The sequence below is a fragment of the Ursus maritimus genome, unplaced genomic scaffold (genome assembly GCF_017311325.1).
Source record: "Ursus maritimus isolate PB19 unplaced genomic scaffold, ASM1731132v1 scaffold_23, whole genome shotgun sequence".
Lineage (NCBI taxonomy): Eukaryota > Metazoa > Chordata > Mammalia > Carnivora > Ursidae > Ursus > Ursus maritimus.
Window position 1 is genome coordinate 5,051,855 of NW_024424786.1, and position 18,888 is coordinate 5,070,742.

At 37.7% G+C, this 18,888-nt stretch overlaps 1 protein-coding gene across 10 annotated transcripts in view; it reads right to left on the reverse strand.

Moving 5' to 3' along the window:
* SOX6 (SRY-box transcription factor 6) overlaps positions 1 to 18,888 on the reverse strand; it is a 578,685-nt gene that overhangs the window by 95,254 nt on the left and 464,543 nt on the right. The gene's annotated exons all lie outside the window — the stretch shown is intronic.

The following is an 18,888-nucleotide window of genomic DNA, read 5'->3' on the forward strand; positions in this document are numbered from 1 at the left end:
GTATAAACAAAGTGACTCCCAATAATTTTAACAAGAAAACTCGGTCTCTCCCTGCTTCTTCCAGGTATCTTTCTTTTAGGGTGCCAAATAAAGTATGTAAATACATAACGCTTTATTTACGGAAATAAAGTTCAGTCATTGAAACAATTAGTACTTTGGTTCTTGACGCAAGTTATTCAAAGAGGTGATAATGAGGGCAGTTGGAAATCGACATTATGGGAATGAATCTGACTGTTTTCCTTCTGCTTCCAAGAGCTGGGCAGGCACTGCGGAAGAGACCCAGCTCTCTGAATGGGCTCCAAGTGGTACAGCTTGCATTCGTAACGCTCCTTTAACTCTCTAGTCACAAAGCTGTAGCTCATCAGAGAAACTTAAACAAGTGCATTTTGACTCTACCAATAGGAAATAAAATTCATCGGAGCCCAGAAGTTGGATTTGAAATCTAAGGATTATTTCCCATAGCCATTAAGTCACAGGGAAATTTCAATGGGTATACATATATTTGAGTACATGTGCTGAGTTCAACAAAGTACTTTTTTAGTAAATGAGTATATGTTAGGTTCCTAATATTTAAAAGCATTGTTTCTTTGTAACCAAAATGTGAATTTTGGTTCAGATTCATTCAAAAAGTATTTATTGAGTGGTAACTAATGGCCAGGCACTATTTGGGAAAACAGAAGTGAGCAGTGAATTTGGAGCAGGGAGAGGGGAAGAAACAACGATAAATAAGCACGTAGATAAATGTAACTTTGATGCTAATATGGGCCATGGAATATAAAGTGACGTATACCAATATGGGGGAGGGGGTATTTTTAAATATCGAGGAGGTCAGGAAAACTAAAAGAAGGGGCATTTGAGTAGAGACCTGAAAGAAGTGAGGGAGTAAGCCATGTCACTACCCAGGGACAGCATCCCAGGCAGAGGCAAAGGATAGGTGAATGTCCTGAGGCAAAGAGATGCTTGTGCTTAGAATGTATGAGGAACAGCAAGGAGGCCAGTGTGGCTGGAGCAGAGTGAGCTGGGCAAAGGGTGATGGGTCAGATGTCAAAAAGAGGTCAAGGGAGCCAGATCATGTAGACCTCAAACACTATCAGACAGACTTCGGATTCCATTCCGAGTTTCCGGGTTTCTAGGAAACATCATTACAACAACATGGCAGACCTGGAAATCCCTCAGCAATACCCACAGAAAAATCTGGAGATATGCCAGGACTGCCTTGCCTTGGCCCATGATGACTGCCAAGAAACCAGATGCTGTTGCTTGAAAAATATTCTACAACTGCTCAGCTTCTATGCCCTTCGATTGCCATCCATAATGAAGCCTCCAAAACAACAGAATGAAGACAAATATGAGTGAGTATCTGATGAAAAAAGAGTAAGTTTTTATTTAAATTGTTCAAAAAATATATTTGGGAAAACAAAATTGCTTCAAAGAAAAGTATAATATTTTCTAAATGCTCTTTTTGTTCACTTTAATCAATGGACAGAACAAATGTTGCTGGTTGGAAATAAACATATTTATTATATGAAAATGCTTTTAGTGTTTTTAAACTGAACTTGGTTTTTAATTTCTCAGGAGACTATGGAAGACTGAACACAAGAGTCATGCTAATGAACAAAATCCATGCCTATGATGAAATGCACAGATTTATTAAACAGAAATTTCATATCAATAATATTAACATGAAATGTACAGTCGAAGCAATTATTCAGGGAGGTAAGGATGTATTTTGAATTCACTTTTAAGTGATAAAGTAAACTCGATAAGAAATAATACAAGATGTCCTCTTCTTACTTTCCTCGTTTATTTTCTTCTGTATTTTTTAAATTCAAATAAATGTTTTACCCTGTTTCAGAGCCACCTCCACTAACTGTCATTTTTTGAACTGCAAATTATTAATATTGCCAATTGGAGAAGTTCAGCATATTTTGCAGTATGTAAATATGCCATCTGTATCCTACAGTAATACCCATGGCTTACTCCCTAATTAGCAGAAAGGAATGATACCTTATCCATAGCAGCCATGGTAAAAATCATTCAAATAGTGTGTAATAAACAGGCAACACAGTTTATTGTCACCAGATGTAATACTGATACATATATCAACAGCCCACCTTTAAAAATCCTTATAGCAGATGAAGCAGGTAATGGTGAATATAAAGGACTAAAGAAGACACTTAGAAAAATAAGGTTTATATGTTGCTGTGAGAGGCAGGACGGCACAGTGATTAGAGTGCACACTCTTTTGTCAGAACTCTGTAATCTAAGGCAAGGTTATTTAATCTCTCTGGGTCTTAAATTTCCACATCTTTAAGATGGGAAAAATAATAGTACCTACTCCAAAGACTGTTGTATGGAGCAAATGAGTTAATGCACGTAACATCAGAGAAGAAGGGCACACCATAAAGATTCAATTCTTGTAGGCTCTTATTCCTATCAGGATATTCTCTTGAAGAGATATCACTCCAAAGATCTTACTCAGAAAAACATGCGGCCTTTTTATTCAATTTAGCAAAAATGTATTAGGGATACAAAGATGAAGAAGACACGCTGCCTCTCAGGAGCTCACAGCAAGGAGAGGGAGGAGAAGGGGAGAGAGCTACAATATGATGAACGGTAGCACAGAAGCATTTACAAATGACTACTGGGATACCAGCACTGGGAACAGTTAGGGATTTCCCCCAGCTTTATTGAGATATTGGCAAAAAATACTGTGTCAGGTGTACAATGTGATGACATGAGATATATATATATATAATGTGAAATGATTACCAGAATAATGTGAGTTAACACACCCATCACAGTTAGTTTTGACTGAGGATAGTTAGGAAAGCTTTGCTTATGTGGAAGCTCTGGAAAGAGATCCTATGTTAACTAAAATGTTTAAGTAATGCTATAAAATTATTTAATAAAAAAAAACCGCCAATAATCCTGAGCAGAATGAATACCCAGCCCTAGAACGTGCAGTGTTCAGATTTAACAGAGTTTCTGTTCTGCTTTTATTAACGGGACCCCCCCCCCAAAAAAAAACCCCATTCCTTCAGGCTAGCACCCAGACTGCTTCACAGAACTAAGATGGTCACACTAAAGGCCAAGGTGACTTTGAGAAGCCTGAAGATTTATAAAATCTCAGGCACTTCTCTAGTAAAGGGAAACCACCCGTGGCTATTCAGAACTTTGTTCTGTTCTCGGTGGTTTTTTTTTTTTTTTTTTTTGGTTTTTTTTTGTTTTTGTTTTTGTCCATTGCTGGACAAAGAAAATCTTTAAGCATTCAAGATCCTAATTTAGGAGGGATATTTCAGAATCTCAGTACCTCATGTAAGCCTACCACAACACCTCTGGAAGACTCTCATTACATGATGTAAAATCGCAGCTTTAGTTTGTTAAGAGGGCGTGATTCCGAGTGGACCGTGAAATATTTATGTCTCTATGCAGCTCTTTGAAGGAATAATCTTATGTTTTCGTGCCTGTCGTGGGTCAGAGGTTCAAATCAGCACTTCTTTCTGTCACTCCTTATATGTTTTACTATAATTTACAGCTCAGCAAGAGGACTCATAAAACAAAAGTGTCTATTTTATTTCAGCAACTAATTCTAGTTAATCAAAGATTTCCAGCCAAACAACCCAGCATGAGACTCTGCATGGAAAATATGAGGAGAACAAAGCATTTTGTCAAATAACACATCTCATGATGTAAACACATATGTCTCTTAGAGGGAATTTTATCGTTTCCACATTATCGGCATACAAAAGGAGCATTCTTGTCGCAGACCTGGTGCGACTGTGGAGGCATCGTCACTGGAAACAAGAGCCTGATTAGGTTCCCACACAGATATGAATAGACTTTCCTTTTTTAGTGAAATCGCTGCTTTTATTCCTTTTTAAAACAGACTGGTAATTGTCACCCTAAAAACACCGAATTGTACTAGGGCAACATTTGTTTCTGCTCTTTTTTCCCATCTTTTTAGAATCAGCCAATAACGTTACTATCCCTTCTGGTTGGTCCTCTTCTGGAAAGTCTGAGTTAATCCACAGCTGTGTGAATGTGAAAAGGGGACACAGCAGGCAAAGTCTGTTGGGTCTCTTGTCTGCTAATAAAGTGCACAGTCTGCAGGACAGATGTTAAGAGGATCTGTTAAATAAGTCAGTGGCAGAGATCCTGACCTCCGCCAAGGAACATTTTATTATTCCAGAAAGGGGCATAATTGCACAATTAGAAGAACCATAGCTTTTCTTTATAGATTTTTACTCCTTGCTTCATCATTTGTTTGAAATACAGTATCAGGGCCCATTCACTGAGAAGCAATGTGCTAAATACGATTGGGTTTAGTACAAACTTCAGATTACAAGATTTCCCCAAGTCCCAGGGAAATGGTTGGACCTTGGCTTTGCTTCAATCTTAAACAGTTTTGTTTATTCTGCATGTATCATTACACTATTTGTACAGTTTCACTTGCCACAGGGTACCATTGTACTAAAGGGACTATGAATCTTACCAAACAGAGTTCCCTAACTATTAAATCTAGTGTAATGGGAAATGTAAACTAGAGATCAAATTAATAGAGGAATATCACATCATAAAGTTGTTCGCTATACCTTATACCACTTTACCATTTACGGTGTGAATAAAATCATGTCTGCCACATGCATTGCAAATTCCCAGTGTGGTATGAAAGGCACTTTGTGATCTGACCCCTTGCTTACCTTTCCAACCTCACCAACTATAGCTCTCGTACACCCGGCCTGTGCCAGACTGTTTGTCGTTTCCTGAATGCGCCATGCTGTCTGCAGCTTCTACACCTCCAGGCATGCTGTGCTCCTTGTCTGGACTGCTTTTTCTCTTCCCTGTTCCCTCTGCCACGCTCTATCCTTGCCCCGTAAACCTAGAGAGTTTCCACTCTCCTTTCAAGATTCCATTTTAACATCACCTCGTCCATGAAGATCGCCCGTATTTCCCCAGGCAGACCTAACACCTCCTCCTCCCGCAGTGTTCTCATTCTGCATGCACATCTATTTTAACAATTCTCACGTGGTTTACTAGACTGCGGGCCCTCTGAGGGCAGGGATCAAGGTCTGACCTTAGTATCCTGCAAGTAGAAAAGCGTGCTTACTACACACAGTAGGTACTTAATAAACATTTGGGGGAATCGACGCAGGAGTGAATTAATTAAATAATAAATCCCTTTTTTCATGTTAATATAAATTTATATTCTGGCCTTGTGGCTACCACCAGCACTGTTACACGGTCTTATACTTGAATATGCTTTATTTTGTTTTTTTAAAGGATCATCTTCATTAGGTTGGTACATTCAATTGCAAAAAAATCTATCATTACAAAAACTCATCCCCACCCATCCACACCTAGAGTATGTAGAGGCATGAGCTACACTGTCTTCTTGGCCATGTTTCAGTTTGGTTCAGTTCATTTCTTATAAATGTATTTAAAGGAAGCAATCAACTTTAGCTCTTCACTGTATTGTCTCACAATTCCGCATATCCTAACCCAGGCCACGTACAAGCTGTGTGGCTTTGGTCATGTTAATCCATCTTTCTGGACCTCAGTCTCTTCAACTGTAAAACCAGAAACTTCACATAATACTTGACAGTGTGTAAAGCACTTTTCATAAGGATTTTCTTATTTATTCTTCACAACTGCCCTTTGGGGCGAGTATTACTCCTAATCTCACTCAATGGAATCTGGGCATAGGAAGGTTAATTTGGCCATGCTCATGGAACTGGTGGTAGAGTTCAGATTTGGCCCTCAAGGCCTCTGAAGCCCTTTCCAGCTCTGAAAATCTATGCAATTTACAATCGCATTGCCTGTTTGTGAAGGCTTTTCTTTCAATATGGTGGCATTTTTTTCTTAATTAGTGGAAAGTCCAGTTTAAAGTACCTTATTCACCGGCTGGCCGTCACTTCTTTTTAAGAACACTGCACTGGGCCTTATGCTTTTTTAATTCGGGAGCAGTCATCAGGCATAGGTATTAAGACAAAAAGATTTCAAAAAGCCTATACACAACCATCTTGGTCAACCAGTAAGTGAATATATTTATATACATATTTACCAAATGATTTGCTACATGTTCTCTGTTCTTATCACTTTGAAGTGTTGCTCACTTAGTTGGGTTCCTCCCTAGGCTATTACCATAAGAGGTCAATAACTTCCTTAGCCTGAGTGCCTAAAGCATGTAGTATATGCTTTTAAAATATTTTTTAATGAATAAATGAATTAAAAAGATACTAGTATAAAGGTGTGGAGAGAAATGATGTTTATTGAGTATTTACCATGTAGCAGACCTTGTGCTAGGCGACTGGATTGTACTATCTCATTTAATCCTTACAATATGGGAGGTGTCATCATCCCCATCTCACAGATGAGGAGACTGAGGTGCAGGGAAAGTTAGCTCAAGGTCACACAGCTCTTTTTTGTGTATTTGTTTGTTTTTGGTCACATAGCTTTGTTAACTGAAGAGGTCTTGACGAGCCAAGAAGCGCTGCTTTCTTGAAACCTCCAAGTCATTCACTATCATACAAACAGAAAACATGTCAGAGCGCAAGCTAGCTGCTGAGTAAGGAGGAAGCATGTCGCTCTGCTACATGGTGGCAAATCATCACCTAATGATGTACAGTCACCTTCCTGTTTCATAGTGAAGTATATCTGTGTGTGGTGATAGCGTCTCATAATTCGGAGATGTAGCAGAGCTGAATCTAAAATCAGGAATGGTATGGCTGGATATAGATGGATTATGTATGACTATTTTGCTTTGCAACTAAAAAATGTCTCTTTATTAAATGACTAAAAAATGCTCATTATTAAAATGATTGGTAAATGGATGGGGAAATGAAGGGCTTCCACCCCAGTCAGTCGTATCCAGGCTTCTGCTATCTCAACAAAGCTTCTCACTCTCTCCTGGTTGTGTTCCATCTAAGCCATGATTTATCTGTGCATTATCCAGAGACTGCCCCGTGGGTCCTGGAGCAAACACTTGCTTGGACGTGAAGAAATGTTCTGAGCAGGTAAACAGAGAGGGGTGTCTTTCCGTACGGGGGCTAAGGAACTCCTAAACTCGGGAGGGCAATCCCAGCGTAGTGAGGACTACATGGGCCACACGCTCCACTGCATTTACTGACAGGGAGTGTTTCTCCTGCCTTTTTTTTTTTTTTAATTTATTTGCTTTTCTCTTTTTAAGCAGAGCAAGTGATACTCCATTGAGAATGCGATGCTAAACCACTTTTCCTTCAGAGTTTTTAAACTGGGCCTCTGAGAAGGAGTTTGATACAATTCAATGACTGAAGTAATACCTTTGTCCATTTGAGCATTAAATGGCCCGTTGAAATACAGCTTAGTTAGAGGGAATTTCAGAAAATAGTACCTTCTAATTTTTTTTTTTTTTAATTTCTCTCCCAGCTGACTAGAGTAGAGCTTGGAAAATGCAGCTCAATCACTTTCCACAGCCTCTCAGGTCAGCCTCTCACCAGTGTTAATTAAATATAACCCCCTTAGAATACGAGAGGTTAAGTGAGAGCAACGCTGCGTTCTTCTCCAATATACTACCGTGAACACAACTGGCCATAATCTGTTTATAAGAAGGCTTCCGTGAACACAGAAGTCTCACTAAGGAAAAATTATAAGAGGAAAAGCTACATAATGCATCAACTGTTCATTGCATAATATATTTTAACCTACACATTTCTATATCCATTGTGCTTAAATAACACATACCCCATAAAGGAAATTGGTGTAACAGATGGTTTCAGTTCTGGGTAGCAAATGCAGACCAGTTTTCAGTGTGATAAAGTAAAACCGTAAAAGCCAGGGCATAATTCAGTCAATCTCTTACCTAAAAGTCTTCCTTCCTCTCAAGTTAGAGAACTTGCCCCTGACAGCGACAAGTATTGGTGTATTTTCTCTTTTTAGCGGATGCTCTATCTTCTATAGCACAACTTGGCCAAACTCTAAAAGTGGACAATTGCGGAAATAATGGCTCTATACTAGCCACTTTCAGTTAGAAGGCTTTTTAAACTATTGGGTTTACAGTTTTAAAAAGTTCCATACACTGTCCGGAGCTATTTGTAAACGAAATCACTTAAAATAAAGCTCTTTTAATACTCTATAATTAGTCTTGTCTCTCTGAACATGACTTTACTGTAAAGGCTCCTTCCTGACTCTCCTATTGTCCCAAGATTGCTGAGAAGAACGCAGCCAAGCGATAATTCAACATTATTGCTGCTTCAGTGCACTAATCGCTTAAAGAGCAGCAAAGACTCTGTGCTCTCTGCCCCTCGGCCCCCACAGCCTCCTGGCCCAAGGCAGGCATCCCGACCCAGCCATGTCCAGATGTCAAGAGGAATCCCCAGCTCCTGATGCAGCAGGCGCTCCATTCCAGTATGGTCAAACATCTGCTTCCTCTGCTGGCATGCAACCTGCTGAGCATGCTCAGAGCTCAGAGGGCAGCACGGGCAAGGGATGGGCGAGGGCACACTCCCCAGCTACCCCCGGACACTCGCCGGAACTTTGAAATTAGGAGACAGCCCCAGAAACCCTCAAAAGAATAGAGCTCTGGCACTCGGCAAAAACATTCTAAGCATTTTCCTCAAAAGAAAACTACAGAACGAGATAAGAGAGATTTCATGAGACGTCTTCTTATCCTTGTTAAATTCTATTAGGCTTCAAGTTTCTTCTGGACAGCTAACTGGAAATTTGGAAAATACATGAACTCTTGGGGATCCCAAGAATGTCTTGATGACTTTGAAATTTTCCCCTTTTGTAATGCAATTAAATTACTTTTAATTCACTTAAATACTATAACAGGGGAGTGAGTTATGCACAGAAGCTTTTAAATGACTGAGCTTCCTACATACAGTCAGCAGAGTTTAAAGCAAAGAATCCCAGTCAAGAAGTAAATTTTAAAATGCACTTACACCATCTCGTATAGTCCTAATTTTGTTTAATAGATGAGTAATCTGGTTCAAGTCACTTAATCCATCTGAGCCTCACTTTCTGCTTCTAAAATATGGGGATAATATTAAAGTACGTTTATTATAAAGAGGAAATATAAATTGCTCATGAAACTGTAAAAAACTATACCACATGTATTATATATGTGTTGGTATGTGTATATCTGTATACATATAAATAATATCCATACTATTCTTATACATGTTTTGTTTCATTTTGTTTTTAGCAAGAAATTCAGGTCTCCTTTGTAATATCCAATTCACACACCAAATGCAGGTTTTCTGCCAAGAATGATTCCGCTCATCCTATGGGATCTCCATAAATAGCATCCTATAAAAACTAATGAACAGTTCCTGGGTCCTCACCAAATTTCATATTTACTTCACTCTGAAAGATAGGCTTCTATACAGTTATAGTCAGAAATAGTATTCCTTTACTGAAAGTCAGAGTAGATGGTATGCTTAATACAATTGAAAAGATGAGCCTGAGGAAAATGGTAAGTGTTCCAGCCAGAAGTGACTGCTAGAATAAAATTCTTGGTTTTGAAGATCAAAGCGGAGCTGAGGATAAGCAATCAAATAAGTCTCAGCTTTTACCAATCTGCCCATACAGGCTCAGGCACAGTAGACTGACAGATGGCACTTCTGCTAAAATGAGTGAGATTTGCAATCCCAACTCTTTATCATATAAAGATGCCTCCCCCACTAGAATGTAAACTCCATGAGGGCAAGGACTTTGTTTTATTCACTGCTCTTTTCCCAATATCTAAGACAGGTTTTCTCAACCTCAACACGACTGTTTTTGGACTGGATCATTTTTGTTTGTCGGGGTTGGCGGAGCTGGGGAGGGGTAACTATCTATTGTAGGATATTCAGCAGTATCCCTAGATGCTTTGCCCACTAGATGCCAGTAGAATCTCCGCCCCCACCTCCAAGTCATAACAATCAGTAATGTCTCCAGACATTGTCAACTGAACCGTAGGAGGCAACACTGCCTCCTATTGAGGATTATTGGTCTAGAATAATACTTGGCACTAGATAAATATTTGTTGAATAATTGAATGATTAAATTTGTTACGTTTGAATTTTCATACAAACTTTTCCAAATTTTCTGAGCATGATAATTTATAAGCTCCCTTTTCAAAAAAAAAAAAAAGATTTTGATACAACTCTAAGATACGCTATGCGTTATGTCACTGAAACCAGTCATATTCAAACTAACAGTGTAATTTCCAATAACAAGAATTAAAAAAGAAAATTCGTAATACTTCATTCTTACTTTAGTTTCAGCGGATAAGTGAATTAGAGTGAAAATTTGACAAATATTCCAAAAGTGGATTTTCTAGATTAAAAACAGCTCTATTTCAAACTGGCTTTGCATGTTACCATATGCTTGCACTTTGTAGGGTTTGAGATGGTCAACACATGTATAAATTTTAAGAAATAAATTTTTTATATATACCTATCATTTATTTATTTTTGTTTTAGTTCATACTGCTCAAGGTCAATAACATTAGGGAAATCACTGATAAGATACCAACGATCATAGTTTAGTTTAATTTATATATTATGACATCAAAGGTTGGTTACAGATATTATAGCTGTGCTATAAGAGAAACACATAATAAGGAATGAACTCAATGCAGTTTCCTGAAAATTAAGAATTCTGATTTAAGTCCTTAAACCAAGAGGATGGAAGTCTTGGGAAACTTATTTGGCTCTATTCTGCCTTCATTTTTTAGTGTGTAAAAAGGAAATGCAAATACTTAGCTAACCTCACATTAAACGATTATAAATATAAAGGAATTGGTATTATAAAACAAAACAAAACAAATTAATTCCTCTCAGTCTGACTCAAGATGACCCTACTGATGTCATCAATTATAAGGGAGGAATGAAAGATGGAAAGATGTGATGTGATTTTTTCATCCACACAGCAACCAGTACAGAGTACAGAGTAGATGTTTTGGGCTTGTTTATTTATATTTAGAAAAGAATCCATTATTAGTGCCATTTAGGCTTGGAATATATGTAAGAGAAACCAGTTATTATCCTAACCCTAATAATCTAGAACAGTCAGAATAATGCATGATGGTTTCAAATCACTGCAGAGAGCCTGAATATTACAAATTATCCCTGAATTTACAATTCAGATGGATTTTGTACAAACATATATACCTGTAGCATCTGAATTTTTCTACAAATAAAAGAGAAAGGAAATTTGGCAGAGTGGTATTAACTATGTGTTAGCTCTACTGATCAGTATTATTCTTTCATTTGGTCATGTCTATGAGGGGAATCCATCCAACTGAGCTTCTCAATCCCTTTTAATTAAAACATCATTTAAAATATTTTTGGATTGGAAGAATTAATATTGTTAAAATGTCCATACCACCCAGAGTGATCTGCAGATGCAATGCAATGCCTATCAAAATCATAATGGCATTTTTTACAGAAATAGAAAAAATCAATTCTAAAATTCATATGCAACCACAAAAGACCCTGAACAGCCACAGCAATCTTGAACAAGAACAAAGCTGGAAGTATCACACTTCTTATTTTCAAAATATACTACAAAGTTACAGTAATCAAAACAGTATGATACTGACATAAAACAGATATATAGAGCAATGAAATAGAATGGAGAAACCAGAAATAAACTCAAGCATACACAGTCAAAGAATCACTGACAAAGGTAATGAGAATACCCAAAATAAAGGATAGCCATTTCAATGAGTGGCAGTGGGGAAACAATACCCACGTGCAGAATAACTAAATTGGACCTTTATCTTAAGCCATACATGAGAATTACTTAAGGTGGATTAAAGACTTAACTGTAAGACCTGAAACTTTGGGGTATATATCCAAAGGAACTGAAATCAAGATATGAAAGAGGTATCTTCACTCCCATGTTCATTGAAACATTATTCACAATAGCCAAGATATGGAAGCAACCTAAATGCTCACTGATGGATGAATGGATAAAGAGATTAATGGATACAATGGAATATTATTCAGCCTAAAAAGGAGGAAATCCTGCCATTGTGACAACATGGATGAACTTGTAGGACATTATGCTAAGTTAAATATTCCAGACATGGAATGACAAATACTGTGCAATATGACTAACATAAAGAATCTAAAATAGTCAAACTCATAGGGCAGAGAATAGAATGGGGTTGCCAGGAATTGGGGGAGGGGAAATGGGAGGTATTAGTCAAACGGCACAAAGTTTCAGTTAAGAGATCTATTGCATAGCATAGAGCATATGGTTCTTAATTCTGTACTGTGTACTTAAACACAAAGATGGTAGAACTTAGGTTAAATGTTCTTATCACACAAAATAATAACAATAAGAAGAAGCAGAGTAGGTGACAAATATGTTTATGGCATAGTTTGTGGTATGGTTTCATGTATGTTTATTTGTCTCCAAACTCATCCAATTGTATATAATAAATATGCACAGCTTTTTGTATGTCCATCATACCTCAGTAAGGTGATTTTTTAAAAACACTTTTGTCCTGCACAGTCTGTTCTGTTACCTGACATTGAAAAATATCTCATCATATCTTTTTCTGATTTAAATTTCCTAAATGTTGCATATCCTGACTTAATCTATGATTAGAAATTGAAGTGAAGGGGCGCCTGGGTGGCACAGCGATTGAGCGTCTGCCTTCGGCTCAGGGCGTGATCCTGGCGATCTGGGATCGAGCCCCGCATCAGGCTCCTCTGCTATGAGCCTGCTTCTTCCTCTCCCACTCCCCCTGCTTGTGTTCCCTCTCTCGCTAGCTGTCTCTATCTCTGTCGAATAAATAAATAAAATCTTTAAAAAAAAAAAGTGAAGTGAAACATTTTTGAAAACACTAGAATGTTTTGCTTTCAAACCTTCCAATGTATCCTTAATCACACCATCTCTCTGATTTCTAAGATAGCCACTAATAACATACATACATGCAGATATGTAATATGTGATACCAACAAAACAACACCCTGAAACTCCAGTTTGGTAAAAACAGGAATAAAAATACCTGTCACTATTTTAGAAACCATTGCATCTTACAGGCAGTCTGTTTAAATACAAGTATTCACACACTGGGAGCTCCCTGTTAGTAGATTAATTAGTGAAGCTGGAGCTAAATGAATAGTGGTCGAAATCTTACATAAGGAAAGATAGAGGATGCACTAGTTTTGTAATTCCAAGGTCCTGGGCTCCTAGTAAACCCTCTCTGTGAGTACACCTGAACATCCCATCAATCACATAACTTAAATACAGTGATTAACAGGGCTTCTATGTGAGAAGAGCCATACTCTCTCAACTGTTAGGTATTACTTAAAACTTATGGAAAAGCACATTTTTAAAAGAAAATACAGTTTAGCCAATGTTTTAATTTGTGGGTAGATATAACCTTATTCTGTTTCATTGAATATAAGTCTGATTTCCAAACACTAGGAAATGTTTTCATATTTTGCATCCTTCTATGACCTGCCTATATTTCTTTAACCTCCATCAGGATTCACTTGGTACCTGCCGTTTTTCTTAAGAAGCATACCTAGAAATAAAAAATTTCTTTATATGAAATAGTGCCTCCCTAAACACAGGGCACCTAACCAAAGAAAAATGTTTTCAAAGCAACTTGGGTCCCAAATAGCCACCAAAGACAAAATTCATTAATTCATTGATTTTACCAAATACTGTGCCAGGCGATATTGGGGATTCAACAGTAAACAAAAGAGACAAAATCCCTGAATGCAGTGACTTACATTCTAGTAGATTAGAGCTGCTTCAGGCAGCAAACGCAGAGCAGAACTGACTGCTTATTGGGATGTTGGAAAGTTTTTTCCTATTTTGGTGAAGTTCTTTTTGTTTTTTGGTTTTTTTTTTTTTGGAAATCTAATATATGCCTCCTTACCCCACTTACTATTCACAACGACCCTGAAAATGATTATTATCTCCATTTAACAAAAAAAAAAAAATGTAATTTGAGAACACTATAGGACAGCATGGCAAGTAACAATGGAAACTCAAATCCAAGACTCTGATTCCAAAGTGGAGTTCATTCCATTAGTCCACAGCTCATCTAATCCCAGTTGTACTGATATTCCCAAGTTCTGTCACACTTTTAAAGTCAAAAGGGGTGAGGGAGGGCTGATTAAGGGAAAAGAAAGCATTTCTCCTCAAAGCATAACCCCATGGTTGGCATCCTCAAAACAAGCTTTGAATCAGTGCATTCCTTTTTCTCCATTGGATAGCTAGTAACAGGTCACTCTAATCAACTCTTTATTCAACTCTCTATTAGAAATGATAACCTCCCCAGCAAAGCCTAACTCACCCTCTCATTCCTCTACAGCAGTGAGGCATGTTTACAACTACAAACAAGAAAACAGGGTATGAGCCAGAGAAGAGCATTTAAATATAATATCATAAAGATTCAGGCTGGAACTGAAATAGAATTAGAGCATTCTCAATGTTGATGGGTACTTCTTCACTTTCCATTTGTAGCATGAAAATTGACAATATCATTTAAATAAAATATGTGTTTGCATTTACTTCTGCAAAAATTTCAATTGTTCTCCTCCATCTTTGCAAACTTGGCAAGACTTTAATAGTTTCATTTAAGAGTAACTTATGATTGATAGGTTTTCCTAATGTTTTAAGGCTCTAATTATACTCCTTTTCTCAAATCTCCCTAAAGTATACATAGTGGCCATTGAATAAAGGTGAAAATCTACTTATATTGATATTTAAAATTTTTCGTATTTAATTCCTTTCATTTTAGGCTACTATCCATACTATCATTATAAGAACTCGTCTGTTAAAATATGTTCCAACTAAAGCTTGGTAGGCTTTGAATGCGCGATAAAAATCATTCTCGGAGGCTAATGAAGACAGAAACTCTGCCTGTAACAATATTAAGTTTGTTTTCTCTGGTGATTCAGAGAAGTGAGCAATCTGTCAGTAATACATTGAGTGAAATTACTTGTCTTGTAGGAATAACTGCTGACAGTCACTTTATCTCAGGGCTGACCCAAACATCTCCCTGCTGACAAACAAATTACTATGTCTAACTTTGAAAAGGTAACTAGCTTGTTTTTAATTTTGATTGGTCTTTCAGAATCTCCTGTACGTACACTCAGTCCCATCCTTCATTGTATTAAAAAAAAAAAAAAAGCCACAAAAAGTGTCTGGGGGAGGGGCAGGTTTGAATTAATGAGAAAGAAAAAAAAAGTAAGGAAAGAAAAACTCTATCATTTGGCACTAAGAAAAAGAACTGCTATTGCTTCTTTCCAAGACTGTTATGCAGATAAAACTGGTAAGTGTGTCTACCCAACATTAAGACTGGCAGTGCCGCCAGTGACTGACTGGGTGAGTGAACACATTACTGAGACAGTATTGTAGGAATTAATTTTCTTCAATAAAGTGATTTTTAAGGCTCATATATTTCACAATCTAAACATATGTCACTGTTTCATAAACAAAATAAATGGATTAAAATAATACATTACCAATATGCTGACATGTGGAGATATTTTAATTAGAAATTCTTAAGCTGTGTGATATTTAACTGCTGTATTTGCTAAAGAGAAGCATGCATCATTTAATAAGAAAGCACAAGACAGGTGTATCACTTTGCATGCTATGGTACCAGATTGTATTTAATATAAGCTACATCTATGAAGCAACATTGCTCCCAATTACAAACAAAACAAAGAAAACAAAATTACTTTTAAGGATCTATCATATTGAAACTCACCACATAAAATGAATTGATACATTGAAGCTACTTTTTCATTTAAAAAAGAAAGAAGTTACTCAGAGCTTAGTTTTTGAGCCAATATTTCTTCAGAAACAATTTAACATCTTAGCTATTTAAAGGCCATATTTACATGACTGCCTCATTATACTGGTCCCCCTTCCTTAACATTCTTTCTGATGTACTTGAAGGACCAATGCTAACATAGCTGAGGAAAGCAAATGGCAACTGGTCCTGAAATTTATACGGGTAGAGAATTGGAATAAGTAGCAATATAATATATTGTTTACTATAGCAAGTGCCCTCTGTTCTCTAAAGGTCAAAAGCACTGTAACCTTAGAGTTACAGTTTCTGATTGTTCCCAGGGTTAAATACATTATCAAAATTAATGGTTCAAGCCCCTCAACCTTCAGATATATGAGTATTCATGCCTCCATCTGCTGAACTGTTCAACTAAAAATAGCATTCTTTGGCCTTCTCTCCCCTAATATTGTGCCCCTGAGGCAGAGAAAACCATGCCTTAGATCAGCACAGAGTGCCAAGGCTTTCCTGTATCTTGCTTATTTTAAAGAAAGAAAGAACTGGAATATGCTAATGTAAGAGGGGTCTTTGCACTTTAAATACCTTTTTTTTCTACTTGATAACAAAATTTCGGGCTTTCAGTGCAGAACTAGAAATGCTGTTAAGATTTATCCAGGCTCATTAATGTTAAAAGTCACAACCTTTGAAGAACAAACGAACTGTAACACCAGGTAAAGAGGACCAGTTCTGAGCAGAGCCGCCAGGTGTATCTGAAGGTGGGGAGGTAGGCTGACGGTGGCACGTACATGCTATGGGCTCTTCTTCCTAAGAATCTCTGCTTAGAAATAAAACCAGTTAACATAATTGTAATGCTTCCTTAGTATCAACAGTCTATCATGATCGTGGTTGTTAACAGAGCTGTGACATTTTAGCTTGTCAAAGAAGGGAAGAATTAGAAAAGAGCAGACATTAAAATCGATAAGGCAAGATATTATTAAATTTTCTCTTTACTTTTGCTTATCGTTTCAAACGTGAGTGTCTGTAGTAGCTTACATGTGTATGTCTCCTGTGCTTTTCATGGACGTCCCCATAAACATGGGATGCTCATACCAGGAAAGTTTGGGAAACCTGCCTTTCAAACAAGGTCAGTCTTTCCTAACCAGTGTACAATGTAAGCAAACAGAGCAAAGGTTTACTGACATGCAGGGGTTGGGGGAAAGGTGCAAGAAATGAAAGCAAGAAAACAGAGCGAGAATTAACAAAAACCCAGGAAACTTTCAAATGGGCCCAAACTTAAACTGCAAAATCTGAGGAGTCCCTCACGAGCTGGTTCTCTATTTATCCTAATGCGAGTGACAGACGTGCAGCTTAGGCTGTGCTTCTAGATCGGCTCCGCTACAGAACTACACAGATCTGGCACTCACACACATGATATCATAGTTTCCAGAAGCCCAACAGAAGCCAGATTTGGCAGCATCAGGGGGCCGTGATGGTGGCAGGGAGAGAAGTCAACCTAAGTGAAAAATTAGTCACAGAAGCGATTGGGTAGAAAACTGCTGACGGAGAAAGGTGGATGGGATAGATCTCAACACCTCAAGAGAAAATAAAAGTCAAAGAGAGGAAGTCTTGAATTTGAGCCAAGACCACCGCTTTCACATTCGTCCAAGCGCTTAAACATTTAACAAGCTACCTGTCCTGAGTGGGGGCGCTGCTAACTGGCATCACACATGAAGTCGTTCTTCATATGCAGTTATCCCTACATTGGCACCCTAGGCATGGTAGATCTTCAGAATGTCCAGAAATATGGTACCTTCTCTGCAGCCAAAAGACAGCTTTATGAAAGGAATCCCTTCTTGCTGTCTAGAAGATAGCAGATACTCTGACAGTATATGCCTGGTCATGTCTGGGTGGGAAGCCCCCGTATAACTTATATCAAAGTGACAGGAAAAGAGGGAGGCAGACAGCTAGCTCTGGAACTCTTCCTTAGGCTACTTCCAAGGTGGCTTTTGATCTTGTCTTCTTTTTTCTTCTTAGGGGTGATCTTTCTCTATTATTTTTCAAAAATAAAGATTCAAAAGCAGCAGAGAAGATAAATCAAAGGGATACTCTATTGATTATACAGTATTTGATACGCATAGACTGCCAGAGCCAATAGGATCTGAATATATAGCTTTGCTTGATGCAATTCTTTCTCTCTCTCTCTCTCTCTCTTTTTTTTTTGAGTTGAGTTTCCCATCCTAGGTTAGAACATAACATTTAGTATTAGATCTAACCTAGAAAGTTAAAAAGTTAAAGTGTGTTTCAGTCTGAGGTAGCCTATCTCCATTTTCTTTTCTTTCTTTCTTTCTTTCTTTCTTTCTTTCTTTCTTTCTTTCTTTTTTTATTTTTTGTGATTCAACAGATAGTGGCAGCCCTAATAGTGTTGGAGAGGGACTCCTGTGATATGAGAGAGAAATCAAGCATGAAATTAGAGAGATGAGGACTAGACCCCTATAAAAGAAAAAGGCTTGGTTTTCAAAAGAGCCATAAAAGCCATCTTTTCTCCCAAGTGGTAAGAATATCCCAGAAAAACAACAAAGAGCTTTATTGGAAGTTAAACTCGAAAGGAACACTATAGATGTTCATGGGGGCAAAAAGCAACCAGCCAGGCCCTGGCACCCGGCTCAACCTCAGCCAGAGAAAACAAAATTCAGAAACCTCAATCAGACAGTTAGAAATCCTGGGTACTAACTGCAGTAACTCTGACTCCGGGAATATGGTACAGCCTTGGTCTCTCTGAACCTCCACTGTTTTGTCTATAGTTACAGAATTATATTTTATCAACTTTGCAGGGTTATTATATGGTCAAATGAGATTTTTTAAAAAAATGTTTCTGAACATTATACAGCACTATACATAAAAGGAGCAGAAGAGTAAGGGAAAAAGGGATGGTTTTGAATATACTTGTAAAGAATTTGCCTGAATATTTATAGCAACAAACAACCTAAGTCATTAGGGGCATTGGTTCGGGGCTTGCCTCCTTCTGTGAAAGAAAAGGAGCAAAATGAGCCTCCTTAGAAACGAGAAAAAGGGAACGGTCACATTTTAGTTTTAGATTGAGTGTTTGCCACTTTAAGAAAAAAAAAAAAAAAAGCCTAGAATATGACTGAACAATCCAG